The 13,466-nt window shown below is 36.8% G+C and overlaps 1 long non-coding RNA gene and 1 pseudogene across 1 annotated transcript in view; both read left to right on the plus strand.

Moving 5' to 3' along the window:
• LOC126954284 (uncharacterized) overlaps positions 1–13,466 on the plus strand; it is a 101,859-nt gene that overhangs the window by 84,209 nt on the left and 4,184 nt on the right. The window lies entirely within an intron of this gene.
• LOC126954283 (corepressor interacting with RBPJ 1-like) lies at positions 449–1,976 on the plus strand (annotated as a pseudogene).

The raw sequence follows: 13,466 nt of genomic DNA on the forward strand, positions 1-13,466 counted from the left end.
AAAGGGTCATATCTACTAGCCCAGAAATGGCACGCTAAACACCTATTTATATTCCACCAGCCAGAACTCAGTCATATGGCCACGATTACTCACACAGAGTAGACAATACATGGTTTACAAATGAACATAGTAAGTTGTACTGAGATACAGTCTCTTGTGACCAAAGTTACTGAAATGTTTTTGTAGGAATGAAATATATATTGAGTAAGTGTCAAACAAAAAAATGCAGTCTAAAAGTAAACTTCTAGGGGAGGCTGCGAACTATAATGTAGCTTAACTACTGTGAAAAAAAAAAAAAAACCTCTTGGTGATTTTTCGCAGTAATCTTTCCTTCTTGCTTATGTCACTACAGTGAAAGTTGTCAAAGAGGCTTTGTTGTTTGCAGTCATTTAAGGATCAGCTTTTTGTTTCCATATGATGCTTCAACAATATCCTAGGACCTCAAAGCTTCTGCATGATCCTCTACAGTGGCCAGAAGACAAAGAGAGAGAGAATTATTTGAGGGACCAGGCCTGAAAGTTGTAGACAACCCCTCCAATCACATCCTGTGAGCAGAACTTAGTCATATGACTCCATTAGCCTCTGTTTTCCCCAGCTCCAGCTCCAAGATGGGGAAATCCTTCACCAACTTCATGTGCAAGAAGGACTTTCATCCCACCTCCAAATCTAATATCAAAAAATATAGATGACAGAATAGAAAATATCATATGGTAAGAAGAAACAAGAAGAATTAATGCAACAATATCTTAAGAACAAGAATCATATGATAATAGCTTGGTTATGGGATATGAATGTGTAAAGAATGGCCTTAATTTCATGTATGAAGCCCCACCAGGAGTTAAAAAAGTAAAGTAGACAAAGAGAAAGAAGAAACAGAGGAGAGACTGAATACAAATTTGAATGGCAGAAAGGAGCCCCACAAGAAAAATATGCCAAAGATGACATGCACATCAGAGATCAACCCTTTGGTATTCAGTTTTGAAATGTGAGGGGCATTAAATGTTACAAATGGGGTCATGTCAACACAGATCAAGAATATCCTTAGTTGGGTCTTTCTGGAATCAATGCAAGTTCAGTTCCCAGTGATGGCTCAGGTCATCAGTGCACACCTCGGAGCCAATGGAGGAAATGAGAAACAGTGGATTTGCCCTGAAATGAAATGTGCTGTGGAGAAACCTGACCACAAATGATCCATCACAGGAGTTTGCTGTAAGTCGGGCTGAAGAAGATCCAGAAGTTGAATTTTTAAAGTTATTAACAACCAAACAAAAACAGAAACTTCTCAGGAAATGAGATAAACTGGAGAAGAACAAAGAAAAAGAAAAGAGATAGAAAAAAGAAAAAGTTTCAGAAGAGCAGAAGTACACACAAAAAACATAAAAACAAGTCCTCTTCTTCTTCCTCATCCTCCTCTTCCTCCTACTCCTCCTCTTCTCCTACTGAAACTTCAGAAAGCAGTAGAGTGAGAGTGACACTAAAGAAAAAAATATATTGAAAAGAAGAAAGAAAGAAAAACAAGAGCTCAGGGCATAACAACAGTGATTCTGAAGAGCAGGACAAGCCTGAAAAGAGAAAACTTTGTGAAGAACTTTCTAGCAGTTACCTTAACCAGGAAAAAAGCCAAGGAAAGGCCTGAGTTCTTAAAACACGAGAGTTCTAGGGAGAATAGCAAACGAAGCCATTCTGATTCTGACAGAAAGTCCAGAAGCCATAATCATAGCCCAGAGAAGAGAAGCTCTGAAAGAAAGGAGGGGAGCAGCAGAAACCATGGCAGAGAAGAGAGGAGCGGGGGAAGCCAAGGCAGAAGTTCTGTAGCTATAAGCAAAGAGAGATAAGAAAACAGCCACAATCAAGTCCCAGTGAAGAGTGTAGTAGAAGAAATGACACCAGAAGCCATGGCACAGATGTATACAGAGAAGAAAAAATGTACAGAGTACCCAGGAGATATGCATACTAAAGTGACACAAAGAGAATGAAGCAGAATGAGAGGCTAAAGAGAGACTCTACATGATGATTATCTGGGGATAAAAATATCTCCACTTTTTAATGAATACTTTTATCATGGGGTAAATGATGTACTATTGTCTTTCTAATTAATAAAGCTCTATTTTTCTTTAAAAAAGAAAAGAAGCTGGAAAGTAATGTCTAGTTGTTTGCAAATTAAAATAGATATTTGTGTACAAGCCAGTCTTTGACTTTTATTTTCCACACATGGAACACCCTTACCACTTCCATAAAAGAGACAGCCAATGTCTCATCCAGTCTCTGCCTCTAGCTCAGAGTCTAGAACCTTTAGGAGATATGCAGTCCTCAAGCACAAATGCCATGTCTGGTAGTGCTACATGAACTATAAGTTGTGTTTATTTGATCCGCTTTTTCACCAAAAAGTATATGTATGTTATATATATACACAGAGTAGATCAGAGCAGAATAACAACAATAACCATGCCCATTTGAAGAATGGCAGAATGGAAGTAGTCATTTGGCTGTAGTGACTATGAAATCCTGTTGGGCCAGCTTGGTGAATGAAGGTTATTGTCCTGACACTTGGTAGAGTTTCCAAATTAGACACTGACTCTGTTTTCTGGCAGTAACCCTTCATTTCCCATCATTCTCCACTGGGGATGTTGCCATCCTTTGGGAATGCTCAGCCTTTACAGTTCATTTACTTCTGGAGAAAGCTTGATGAACTGAAATGTGTTTAATAGCTTGAACATTCAAAGGTTTTTTTTTTTTTTCTTTGACATTGTCTCATTGGCAACAGAAGTCCCTCAAAACTTTAGTGGGTTTCTGATTTACTTGCTTCAAGTCACTTTCATATGACACTTTAAGTAACCACACTTTAAGTATTTTCCTAGACCTAGTTTTATCTCTGCTTGCTCATCCTCAAACCTCTTCTTTCAACTTGATAGGGTATCATGACGACAGCCGGATAGACCTGCATGGAAACGTAACTTTAATTTGACTTTCTAAAATATGGCTGAGTAAATCACTTCAACTGAAAAGTCTCACTGAGTATTCACTGTTCAAAGTCATTTTCTCAGTCTCATCTTTTATGTCTCTTATTTTGGAGTTCAGAATCAATTGGCTTTCCCACCTTAGAAAAGCCTCTAAATTCCTCCTGTTCCTTTTTTGCTGCAAATAAACCACTTATTTCTTGTGATTTCTTTCTTGCAATGCCTTTCCAAACTCATCCAATAGCAACCTATACTCATGAGTAATGTTCTGTTTTTCAACCTCTTTTCATAGTTATTTGTGTATGCTTGTGGTCTGCCTTTCCAGTTATCATATTTTGTTTTTACCAAATATTTTGCCATAGTAAAGAATGGATCTCAACTGCCAGTCTTTTATATCTGCTTCTTTGCAGCTCTTTGCCCAACCACTCAGCCAATGACACATTCTTTAGGTTTTATTGCAGCAGCAACACCTCTCGATATCTCTGTTAATCTGGCAGGCTAAAAGTTATTAGAATTAACAATAAAATCTCAATGGATTATCACACACATACAAGACATCATTCTTGTTTACATCACAGTACAGTGGAAATTGAGGGTGGGGAGCTGCTTCCTATAATAATTTAGGGATCCAAATGCCTGTGATATCATGGCTCTATCATCTCTCAGAGGCTCAGAATCCTCCATTGTATTGTTCACATCTGGCCTGCAGATATTGTATTGTTCACATCTGGCTGCCAGGAAAGAAAAGGAGTGTGGAGAAGTAAGTCAAGCTTTAATGACTAGGCATGGAAATGGCACATATCACATCTGTGTATGTTCTGCTACCCAGCACTCAGAAACACAGCCCCACTTAATACAGAGGATTAGATCATACAGTGTAAATGGGTATATGGAGAAAGATTACACAGATATTGTTTACAGTTGACAAGTTTCTGCCACAACAAAAAAGAAAATGGATTTGTGGTGAGCAACTGGCAATGTCTGCATTAGCTCATTTCCAGGATGCTGTACTACTTAGAAATTGAGCCCTGTGGGTTTTGCACCAATGGAGTTACTACTATAATTCAGATCCATCAGCTGTGCCCAAGAGTGGAAGGAGATTAAAAAAAAAAAAAAAAGTCAAGCCATTGAAAGCCTTTTATGCCATGGTAGAGAATTTGCTTTCCATTCTATAGTAACAGAATGTTTTTGAGATCTCTTTTGTTCACAATAGAACGACGCAATCAAATTTTCATTATTAAGCTACAGCTCATATCCTTCGCCCATTTTTTGATGAAGTTGTTTGATTTTTTCTTGTAAATTTGTTTAAATTCTTTGTAGATTCTGGATATTAGCCCTTTGTCAGATGGGTAGATTGCAAAAATTTTCCCCCCTTCTGTAGGTTGCCTGTTCACTCTGATGGTAGTTTCTTTTGCAGTGCCGAAGCTCTTTAGTTTACTTAAATCCTATTTGTCAATTTTGGCTTTTATTGCCATTACATTTGGTGTTTTAGACATGAAGTCCTTGCCCATGCCTATGTCCTGAATGGTATTGCCTAGGTTTTCTTCTAGGGTTTTATGGTTTTAGGTCCGGCATTTAAGTCTTTAATCCATCTTGAATTAATTTTTGTATAAGGTGTAAGGAAGGGATCCAGTTTCAGCTTTCTACTTATGTCTAGCCAGTTTTCCCAGCACCATTTATTAAATAGGGAATCCTTTCCCCATTTCCTGTTTTTGTCAGGTTTGTCAAAGATCAGATGGCTGTAGATGTGTGGTATTATTTCTGAGGGCACTGTTCTGTTCCATTGGTCTATATCTCTGTTTTGGTAGCAGTACCATGCTGTTTTGGATACTGTAGCCTTGTAGCATAGTTTGAAGTCAGGTATTGGGAAAGATATGAACAGACACTTCTCAAAAGAAGACATTTATGCAGCCAACAAACACATGAAAAAATGCTCATCATCACTGGCCATCAGAGAATACAAATCAAAACCACAATGAGATACCATCTCACACCAGTTAGAATGGCGATCATTAAAAAGTCAGGAAACAACAGGTGCTGGAGAGGATGTGGAGAAACAGGAACACTTTTACACTGTTGGTGGGTGTGTAAACTAATTCAACCACTGTGGAAGACAGTGTGGCGATTCTTCAAGGATGTGGAACTAGAAATACCATTTGACCCAGCTATCCCATTACTGAGTATATACCCAAAGGATTATAAATCATGCTGCTATAAAGACACATGCACACGTATGTTTATTGTGGCACTATTCACGATAGCAAAGACTTGGAACCAACCCAAATGTCCATCAATGATAGACTAGATTAAGAAAATGTGGCATATATACACCATAGAATACTATGCAGCCATAAAAAAGGATGAGTTCATGTCCTTTATAGGGACATGGATGAAGCTGGAAACCATCATTCTGAGCAAGCTGTCACAAGGACAGAAAACCAAACACCACATGTTCTCACTTATAGGTGGGAATTGAACAATGAGAACACTTGGCCACAGGAAAGAGAATGTCACACACCGGGGCCTGTCATGGGGTGGGGGAAGCGGGGAGGGCTAGCGTTAGGAGATATACCTAATGTAAATGATGAGTTAATGGGTGCAGCACACCAACATGGCACATGTATACATATGTAACAAACCTGCACATTGTGCACATGTACCCTAGAACTTAGAGCATAATAATAATAATAATAATAATAATAATAATAAAACAGTTATATATGAAAAAATAAAATAAAATAAACTACAGCTCTAGAAATGTAAGAGAAAGAAGGAAACTAACATTAATTGGACATTATGTAGTGCCAAAAATTACCTAGGTTTTATTTCATTTAACTCCAGCAGCAACGTTATAAATTAGATAATTTTATTGTGTCCCATTTTGACTAGTGAGGAAAGTTCATAAAGCTTTATCTTTTATCTCACAATAAGTTTCAAAGCTGATAGGCCAACTGAGAAATATCTGACTCCAGAATCCATGTTTTTTTCAATAGATAAGCAGATTAATTAGAGGTGATACTAGAAACATAAAAGCCTTTTAAAATTGTTTCAGCATCTCATGCAAGTAAAGTAGAGAGTATGTACTAGGCCAGCAGTGTGAGGATAGAAAAAAACAGCAACCCATTTGGGACATAACTTGAAAGCATAATAGAGAAAGCCTGGGCATCTATTGAGTATGAGAGGCAATGGGGAGGGTAGAATTAAGAATGTCTCTAGTCTCTTGTTTAGGAAAAAGGAAAGTGAGGAGCAGAAGCATTATTTATCGAGCTGAAAAGAAAAAGATCTTAAAATAAGAAAGAAGTCATAGTGGAAATTTTTCTACGATGCTATGGAATTTAAGGAAGATCGTTAGCGAATTCTCCCATATCCTCAATGTCTCCAAATTGTCCCTTCACCTTCTTGCTTTAATAAAAATGCAGATGCCTTCTGTGAACCTCATTTTCCTTGAAACCCCTAAAGTAAATTCTGATTTGCCGCTCACAGTTCTTGGACCAGTAAATAAAGTAAGTGTCCTTGTTTCTCACAGTGGATTCCAGATCATTTCCCTCCCTCTTCCCTGAAAGAAAAAATAGAAAACTTTAAATTCCGTATCTTCAAAGTAGGTTCACTACTAGCCCTGCTTATCACTGCCATCTACTGTTACCTGATGTATTAAGCAGCTTTTGCTGCATAATGCTGCATAACAAACAATCTCAAAACTTAACAGTTTAAAAAAACAATCATTTATGTTCCACCTACTGGTCTGTGGATTGGTTTTAGCTGGACTGAAATGAGCTAAGCTCAAGGGGGCTTAGAACCAGGTTGTAGATTAGTTTCAGATATGCTTCACGTGTCTTCACATTCCGAATCCCCGGCTGGACGAGCAGTCACCGTCCCAGCATACAGTTCTAACAACAGAGGTCAGTAGGAGCTCAAGAGGACTGGCTAAATCCTGTAATAGCCTTTAAAGCCTCTGGTCAGAACTGGCATATTTTCACTGATCACTATATTCCATTGGCCAAAGAAAGTGACATGGCAAAGTCTAATATTTACTAAACAATAATAAAATCTGCCACAGTGGGTCAGGACTCCTCATTGATTAAATATTTTATCTCTTGGATCCCTAAAACCCTCTTATGTTGATTTCTTTTATTATGCATTAAGTTCTGGGATACATGTGTAGAATATGCATAGGTATAAACGTGCCATGGTGGTTTGCTGCACCCATCAACCCGTCATCTACGTTAGGTATTTCTCCTAGTGCTATCCCTACCCTTGACTCCCATCCCCCAACAGGCCCCAATGCGTGATGTTCCCCTCCCTGTGTCCATGTGTTCTCATTGTTCAACTCCCACTTATGAGTGAGAACATGCGGTGTTTGGTTTTCTGTTCCTGTGTTAGTTTGCTGAGAATGATGGTTTCCAGCTTCATCCATGTCCCCGTAGAGGACATGAATTCATCATTTTTTATAGCTGCATAGTATTCCATGGCATATAGGTGCCACATTTTCTTTAACCAGCCTATCATTGATGGGCATCTGGATTCATTCGAAGTCTTTACTATTATGAACAGTGCTGCAATAAACCTATGTGTGCATGTGTCTTTATAGTAGAATGATTTACAATCCTTTGGGTATATACCCAGTAATGCGATTGCTGGGTAAAATGGTATTTCTGGTTCTAGATCCTTGATGTTGATTTTTAAAGTAATGGTATGGGCTTTATAATTATCCTTTCAAAATGATAATTTCAAAACTGAGGTCTGTCAGTTCTTTAGACTACTCTCTTCCTTTGGAGTTGGTTCATTCCCATAATCAATCTCTAGACCCACTACAAAATAACAATTTCAATTTCAAGCTTCCTATTCTTCAACAACTTCTTTCTATATACATTTTCTCTGTATACATATATGCATATATACATTTTATATCATCTCCTCTCATAATTACTGCTTATTTTCAATACCTTGTGTTGGGCAGAATAATGACCCCCAAAGATGTCAATGACCTAATTCCCATGTTACATGACAAAGGGAAATTTGCATATTAGACAGAATTAAGTTTACTAATAAGCAAATCTTAAAATATGAAGATTACCCTGGAATATCTGGGTGGGCTCATTGTAATCACAAGAGACCTAAATGAGGAAGACAGAAAAGTAAGAACCAGAGAACGATGTGAACAGACATTGCTGGCTTTGAAGATGAAAGGGGGCCATGAACAGGGAATGGGGGAAACCACTAGAAACTGGAAAAAGTACAAAAATATATTTTTTCCCTAGAGCTTTCAGAAAGAAACTCAACTTTATCATCACCTTGATTTTAGGCCAGTGGGACACATTTTGGAGCTCTGACATCCAGGATTGTAAAATAATAAATTTGTATTTTTATAAACTATTACATTTGCGGTAACTTGCTACACAAGCAATAGGAAACTAATAGACATCCCAACTCAAAACTCCTTTAATCCCAGAAAAACAATACTTTGATATTACCACATTTTTACTGTCCCTCACTTTCATGAGGACTTCATTTTATTCATGCAATTCAGCAGCTTAGATTCTATGGCCAGACATTATGATAACCCGACTCTGTTGCTTTGTGATACCTCACTCAGTAAAACTGAAAACACTATCTCTCAGCCCACTCTAAGTCTGCACTCACATGACAGAATGTGACAATGACAGTGATTATGCAGAACACAATCACCTTAAATTCATTTGTCTTTCATCAAGTGAGTCTTCAATACTGCGCAGCTAAAATACTGTATTTCCCTAATTCATACACTAATCCACATTCTGAATAACTACTTTATATCTATTTCTCCTTGAAACTCCCACACCAATTCCCCCATTACATTAGGTCAATGACCTTGTTTCATTAAATAAAAGGAAACAATCTGAAGGTCACATCCACACTCTCCCACCTTCCCACATGTGTGCCTTGTGTTTTTTTCTCCTACTGCTATGGAGGGTATGACTGTGCTTTTAGCTGAAGCCACATGTGTCACTTGTACTCTATGCCTTGTCTTCTTTAACCCACTCAAGGATATCAATCAGGTTCTCCTGTCTCTCTCAAGTCTTAATTTTCATTATCTACAACCATTTCACTTCATATATGAACATAATATCATTTCTTCTGTATTAAAAATTAAAAATAATTACTTGCCCTACAGCCTTATCCAAGGCCTCCCATGTCCTTTCTCTTAGCTAAACTTCTCAAAAGTCTTGCCTACAATCATCGTCCTCTATGTCTTATGTCAAATCCCTCCTGCATTCTTTCTTGAACTCATGCCATTCCCAAATTTTCCTCAAACACTAAAAAACAGGTTTTGTTAAGTCACCAATGGCCCTGTATTCCAAAGTCCAAAGATAATTATCAACCCTCATTTTGTTTGACCTATTAATAGCATTTGATTCTTCAGATACCTCTTTCTTCTTTAAAGTAATTTTTTCACTTGGATTCCAGGTCACTATCTTTTTCTGGTATTCCTCTTATCTCAGGGAGAACTCCCTCTCTGTCTCCTCTGTTGTTTTCATATTCCTAATCTCTTGAGTGTAGTGTCTCATATCAAACTCATGGGATTTCTTCTCTATTCATGCTCACTCTCTTAGTGATCTCATCCAATCTCATAGCTTAAGACACCAAGCTGAAAATTTTCAAATTTTTGTGTCTACCCAGGAACTCTCCCCTGAACTCCAGCCTCTTATATTCAAGACTGTTTACACAACATCACAATTTGGATTTTTAATACTCATTTCAAACAAAATATTCCTCTTGACTCTCCCTTTCCTTGATACAAGCACATACGTACATGCACACACACCCCAAATATGTTTCTTTTGAACTCTTTACATATCGCATCTCAATAGTAACTCCACTCTCATGGTTTCTTTGCCAAAACTATGTGTGGTAATACCAATTCTTCTCTTTTGTTAATATCTATATTCTGTGTTTCTACTTTCAAAATATGTTCAGATTGTGACCATTTCTCCTTTACTTCTACTGCAATCCCCCTGGTAAGAGTTTGCTTGGACATGGCAGTAACCAACTAAGTGTCCTAGGTTTGGCAGCCATCAACTGGCTTCTCATTCTACTCCATTAAAGTCAAAGTCAATGATTTTGACTGCTTCCCCAAAGCCAAGTCTAGCCCATTTGAGTCTTTGTACAAAGCATTATAAACTTCCCCCTCCTGTAGTGAATTCAGCTGCATCTACCTAGCACCTGGCAGAATAAGAGTCTTTTCTATACACCCAGTTTATATTTGTGACTCCTCTCCCCATCCCCACCTCACCAGAACTCACTTAGCCTTTTCCTCACTTTACATACATAGCGTAGTATTTGTTTCTTTGGGTTATTTTCTCTCTCTTCCTTCTAGAATGCAAGGCCCATGAGGATATATATGTTTCTCTGTCGTGTTTAATACTCTATTCCTAGTGCCTAAAAAAAAAAGTCTGATACATAGCAGATGCTCAATTATGTTTCTTGAATTAATAACTTGAATTAATTGTATTTCCTGAGCAAGAAAACCTAACATAGTTGAAATATAATGAATAAGATCACTCCAAATATTTAGAATAAGAAAACATTTTCCATCAAGACAAGGAAGCACACTGAGAAGGAATAAATATATTAAAATACGTGACTTGATTGCAGCTCCCCAACTTCTAAATAAGTGCATTGCTTCATGAGGTAGCATAAATCATGCCAATAATTATTAAAGTCATCAAATTACTTCTAAAATATATTATACAAGGACTGTGTATGTGTTATTGTGTATATGTTTGATGGGAATTGAAAAAGGGAAAGAGACAACACTAACAAATTTAGTTTTAACTTCAAAGATCAGACGCTTTTTGGAATTCACTCCAACTGATAGACTAGCGCAAACATTTGGAAAACCTCAGACTAAAGAAAACTTTAAAAAAAAGCTCAGTTTTATTCTTGTTTATCTTTTCTCTGATTGCTGTGAATTTCTCGCAAAGTAGAAAGCCACAAGTGGTGGAAATATGTGTCAACAGCTCAAAAATCAAGGCAACTAGTGCTCATTTTGAGAAACAAAAAAATAGCCCCTGCCGTATCATTTTCTAAAATCTAAGATTTGAGCTATATTTACTTTACTAAAATTTTATTCCTGTACATCAGTGGATCTTTCTGGTATTTAATTCCTTTTTAGATGGCCACTTCAGAGAAAATTTTAGTAAATTCACTAAAGAAATCTATGCTTTCAGCCCAGTGCAGTGGCTCACACCTGTAATTCCAGCACTTTGGGAGGCCAAGGCAGGAGGATCACCTGAGGTCAGGAGTTCGAGACCAGTCTGACCAACATGGAGAAACCCTGTCTCTACTAAAAATACAAAAAATAGCCAGCTGTGGTGGCATGCGCCTGTAATCCCAGCTACTCGGGAGACTGAGGCAGAAGAATCGCTTGAACCCAGGAGGCAGAGATTGCAGTGAGCTGAGATCTGCCACTGCACTCCAGCCTGCGTGACATGAGCGAAACTCCGTCCAAAGAAAAAAAAAGAAAAGAAAAAACATCTATGCTTTAAGCTTTCAGTGCTCTTCTATTTTCACCGCATAGGAAGTATCCTGTCTATTTGAATGTGTTTACAACCTGAATATGTCCAGTACACTGGAACTTCATGAATTGAAAGGCAAAACTATCCAGTTATACAATAGTATGCATAATTTATCAGATCAGCTTCTTTCTATGGAGACAGTCGTGGATTCTCTGTTCTATACTGTCAATTCCCAGGTTATTGACCATTGTGTTATTATTTGCTGAAATGAATTTTAAAAGTATGACTCGCTATCCTGTGACATTATGGTCCACTGCAAAAATACCAATGGGCATGAACAGCATGCTCTGGCTGTTTATTCACATGGAACAGTCTGCTCTGGCCAGGTCTTTTCCTTGCCCTTTCCATTTGTCTAACATTTGTCATCTTCTACTAGCCAACTGCATAAAATTAATTACTTAGAAATGGCCAAATAACGTTCAGATTATATAGAGAGCAACCCAGTAATTGTTTTTCTACTTAAAATTGTTCATTGGACAAACGCATTAGAGAAGACATTTTGGGGATAACTGGCAAAATTTACGAGTGGATAGAGTATTGGATGACATCAATAAATTATTATTTTCAGATGTGATATTATTTTAGATGTATGTGTTCTTATTTTTGTAAAGATGCACATTGGAAGTACTTAGAGATAAAATGTAATGTTGCATGTAATTTATTTCACGATAATTAAGCAAATAAAAATGAAATTATAAAATGAAAAATAAAGCTATCAACTTCTGAAATATAACTGATGATTTACTTTAACACTTATATTGGCATGTATTATTCCAGTTATTAAAAAAAAAAATTACTAAGTAGCAGTTATTGAGTGCTTATTATGTGCCAGGCACTCTGGTAAGTATTTTATATGCACTAACACATTGAATTATCCAACAAACTTATTTGTTGGGTAATAATATTTCCGTTATAAAAATGGAAATATTACCTCAGAAAAATTTATTGTCCAATGTGACAGTGTTTAAAATATCTTATACAGAAGCAAAAATATATTCTGTCAAGATAAGGCAAATTTAAATAATTGAAGAAAAATAAATGAAGGAAATATAGTAATAGAAAAATAAAGTAGAACCAATAGTGAGTTTGGCAAGATAATTTAAGGCCTTGAAGTGGTTTATACTTGTGAAATAAACATCATAAATTTGGTTCTAAGTTTATCAGCAAATCACACAAAGAAGAAAGTACCACTAGTTACAAAATTCACAGCATTCTGAAAGCCAAGAAAAAATGTTTAGTAAAATCCTAATTATCACTGTTTCCAAAATGACTCAGAGAATAGTTTCTATTGATTCTGAGGACACAGGTTAATAAATAGAAAAGATCCTTTGGACCAGTGATATTCAAACTTCATTGTTCATAATAATCATCTACCTTTTTGCATTAATAAACATTTTTTAGATCAGTTTTAGGCCCACAATAAAATGGAGCAGAATGTCCATTTTACTTTTTCCAGAATGTCGTACAGCTGAAATCATACATTACGTAGTCTTTTCAGATTGGCTTCTGTCACTTAGTTATATTTATTTAAATTTCCTCTGCATTAATCAAATAATTTTATGTGTAGAATTCCAGGCTTCACTACCAGAAATTATGCTTTAGTAAGTTTGAGATAAGGCCAAGGAATGTGCATTCCAGAGGATTCCAATACAAAGGTATATTTATCAGTCTCTGAGAAATACTGTTCTAAATATCCTAATAATAAATTTAACATGATGCTCTCTCCTATAAAGTAAGTCATGCTCATAACAATATGCCAAATGCAATCAAGCAAAATAAATGATGTGTTACAGTTATATATAATACAATACAGTTTCATGGCATAATTTGCTGATAATGTGGCTATTTGAAGATAGATTTTAGAGTATCTGGGTGTGGAAAATAGGGCGCAAAGGATAAAATAAGAAGGGCACATGTGTCTTGTGTGGCCAGCACAGGGTTTTACAAACAAACA

Source organism: Macaca thibetana, chromosome 5 (assembly GCF_024542745.1).
Source record: "Macaca thibetana thibetana isolate TM-01 chromosome 5, ASM2454274v1, whole genome shotgun sequence".
In the NCBI taxonomy this organism is placed as follows: Eukaryota; Metazoa; Chordata; class Mammalia; order Primates; family Cercopithecidae; genus Macaca; species Macaca thibetana.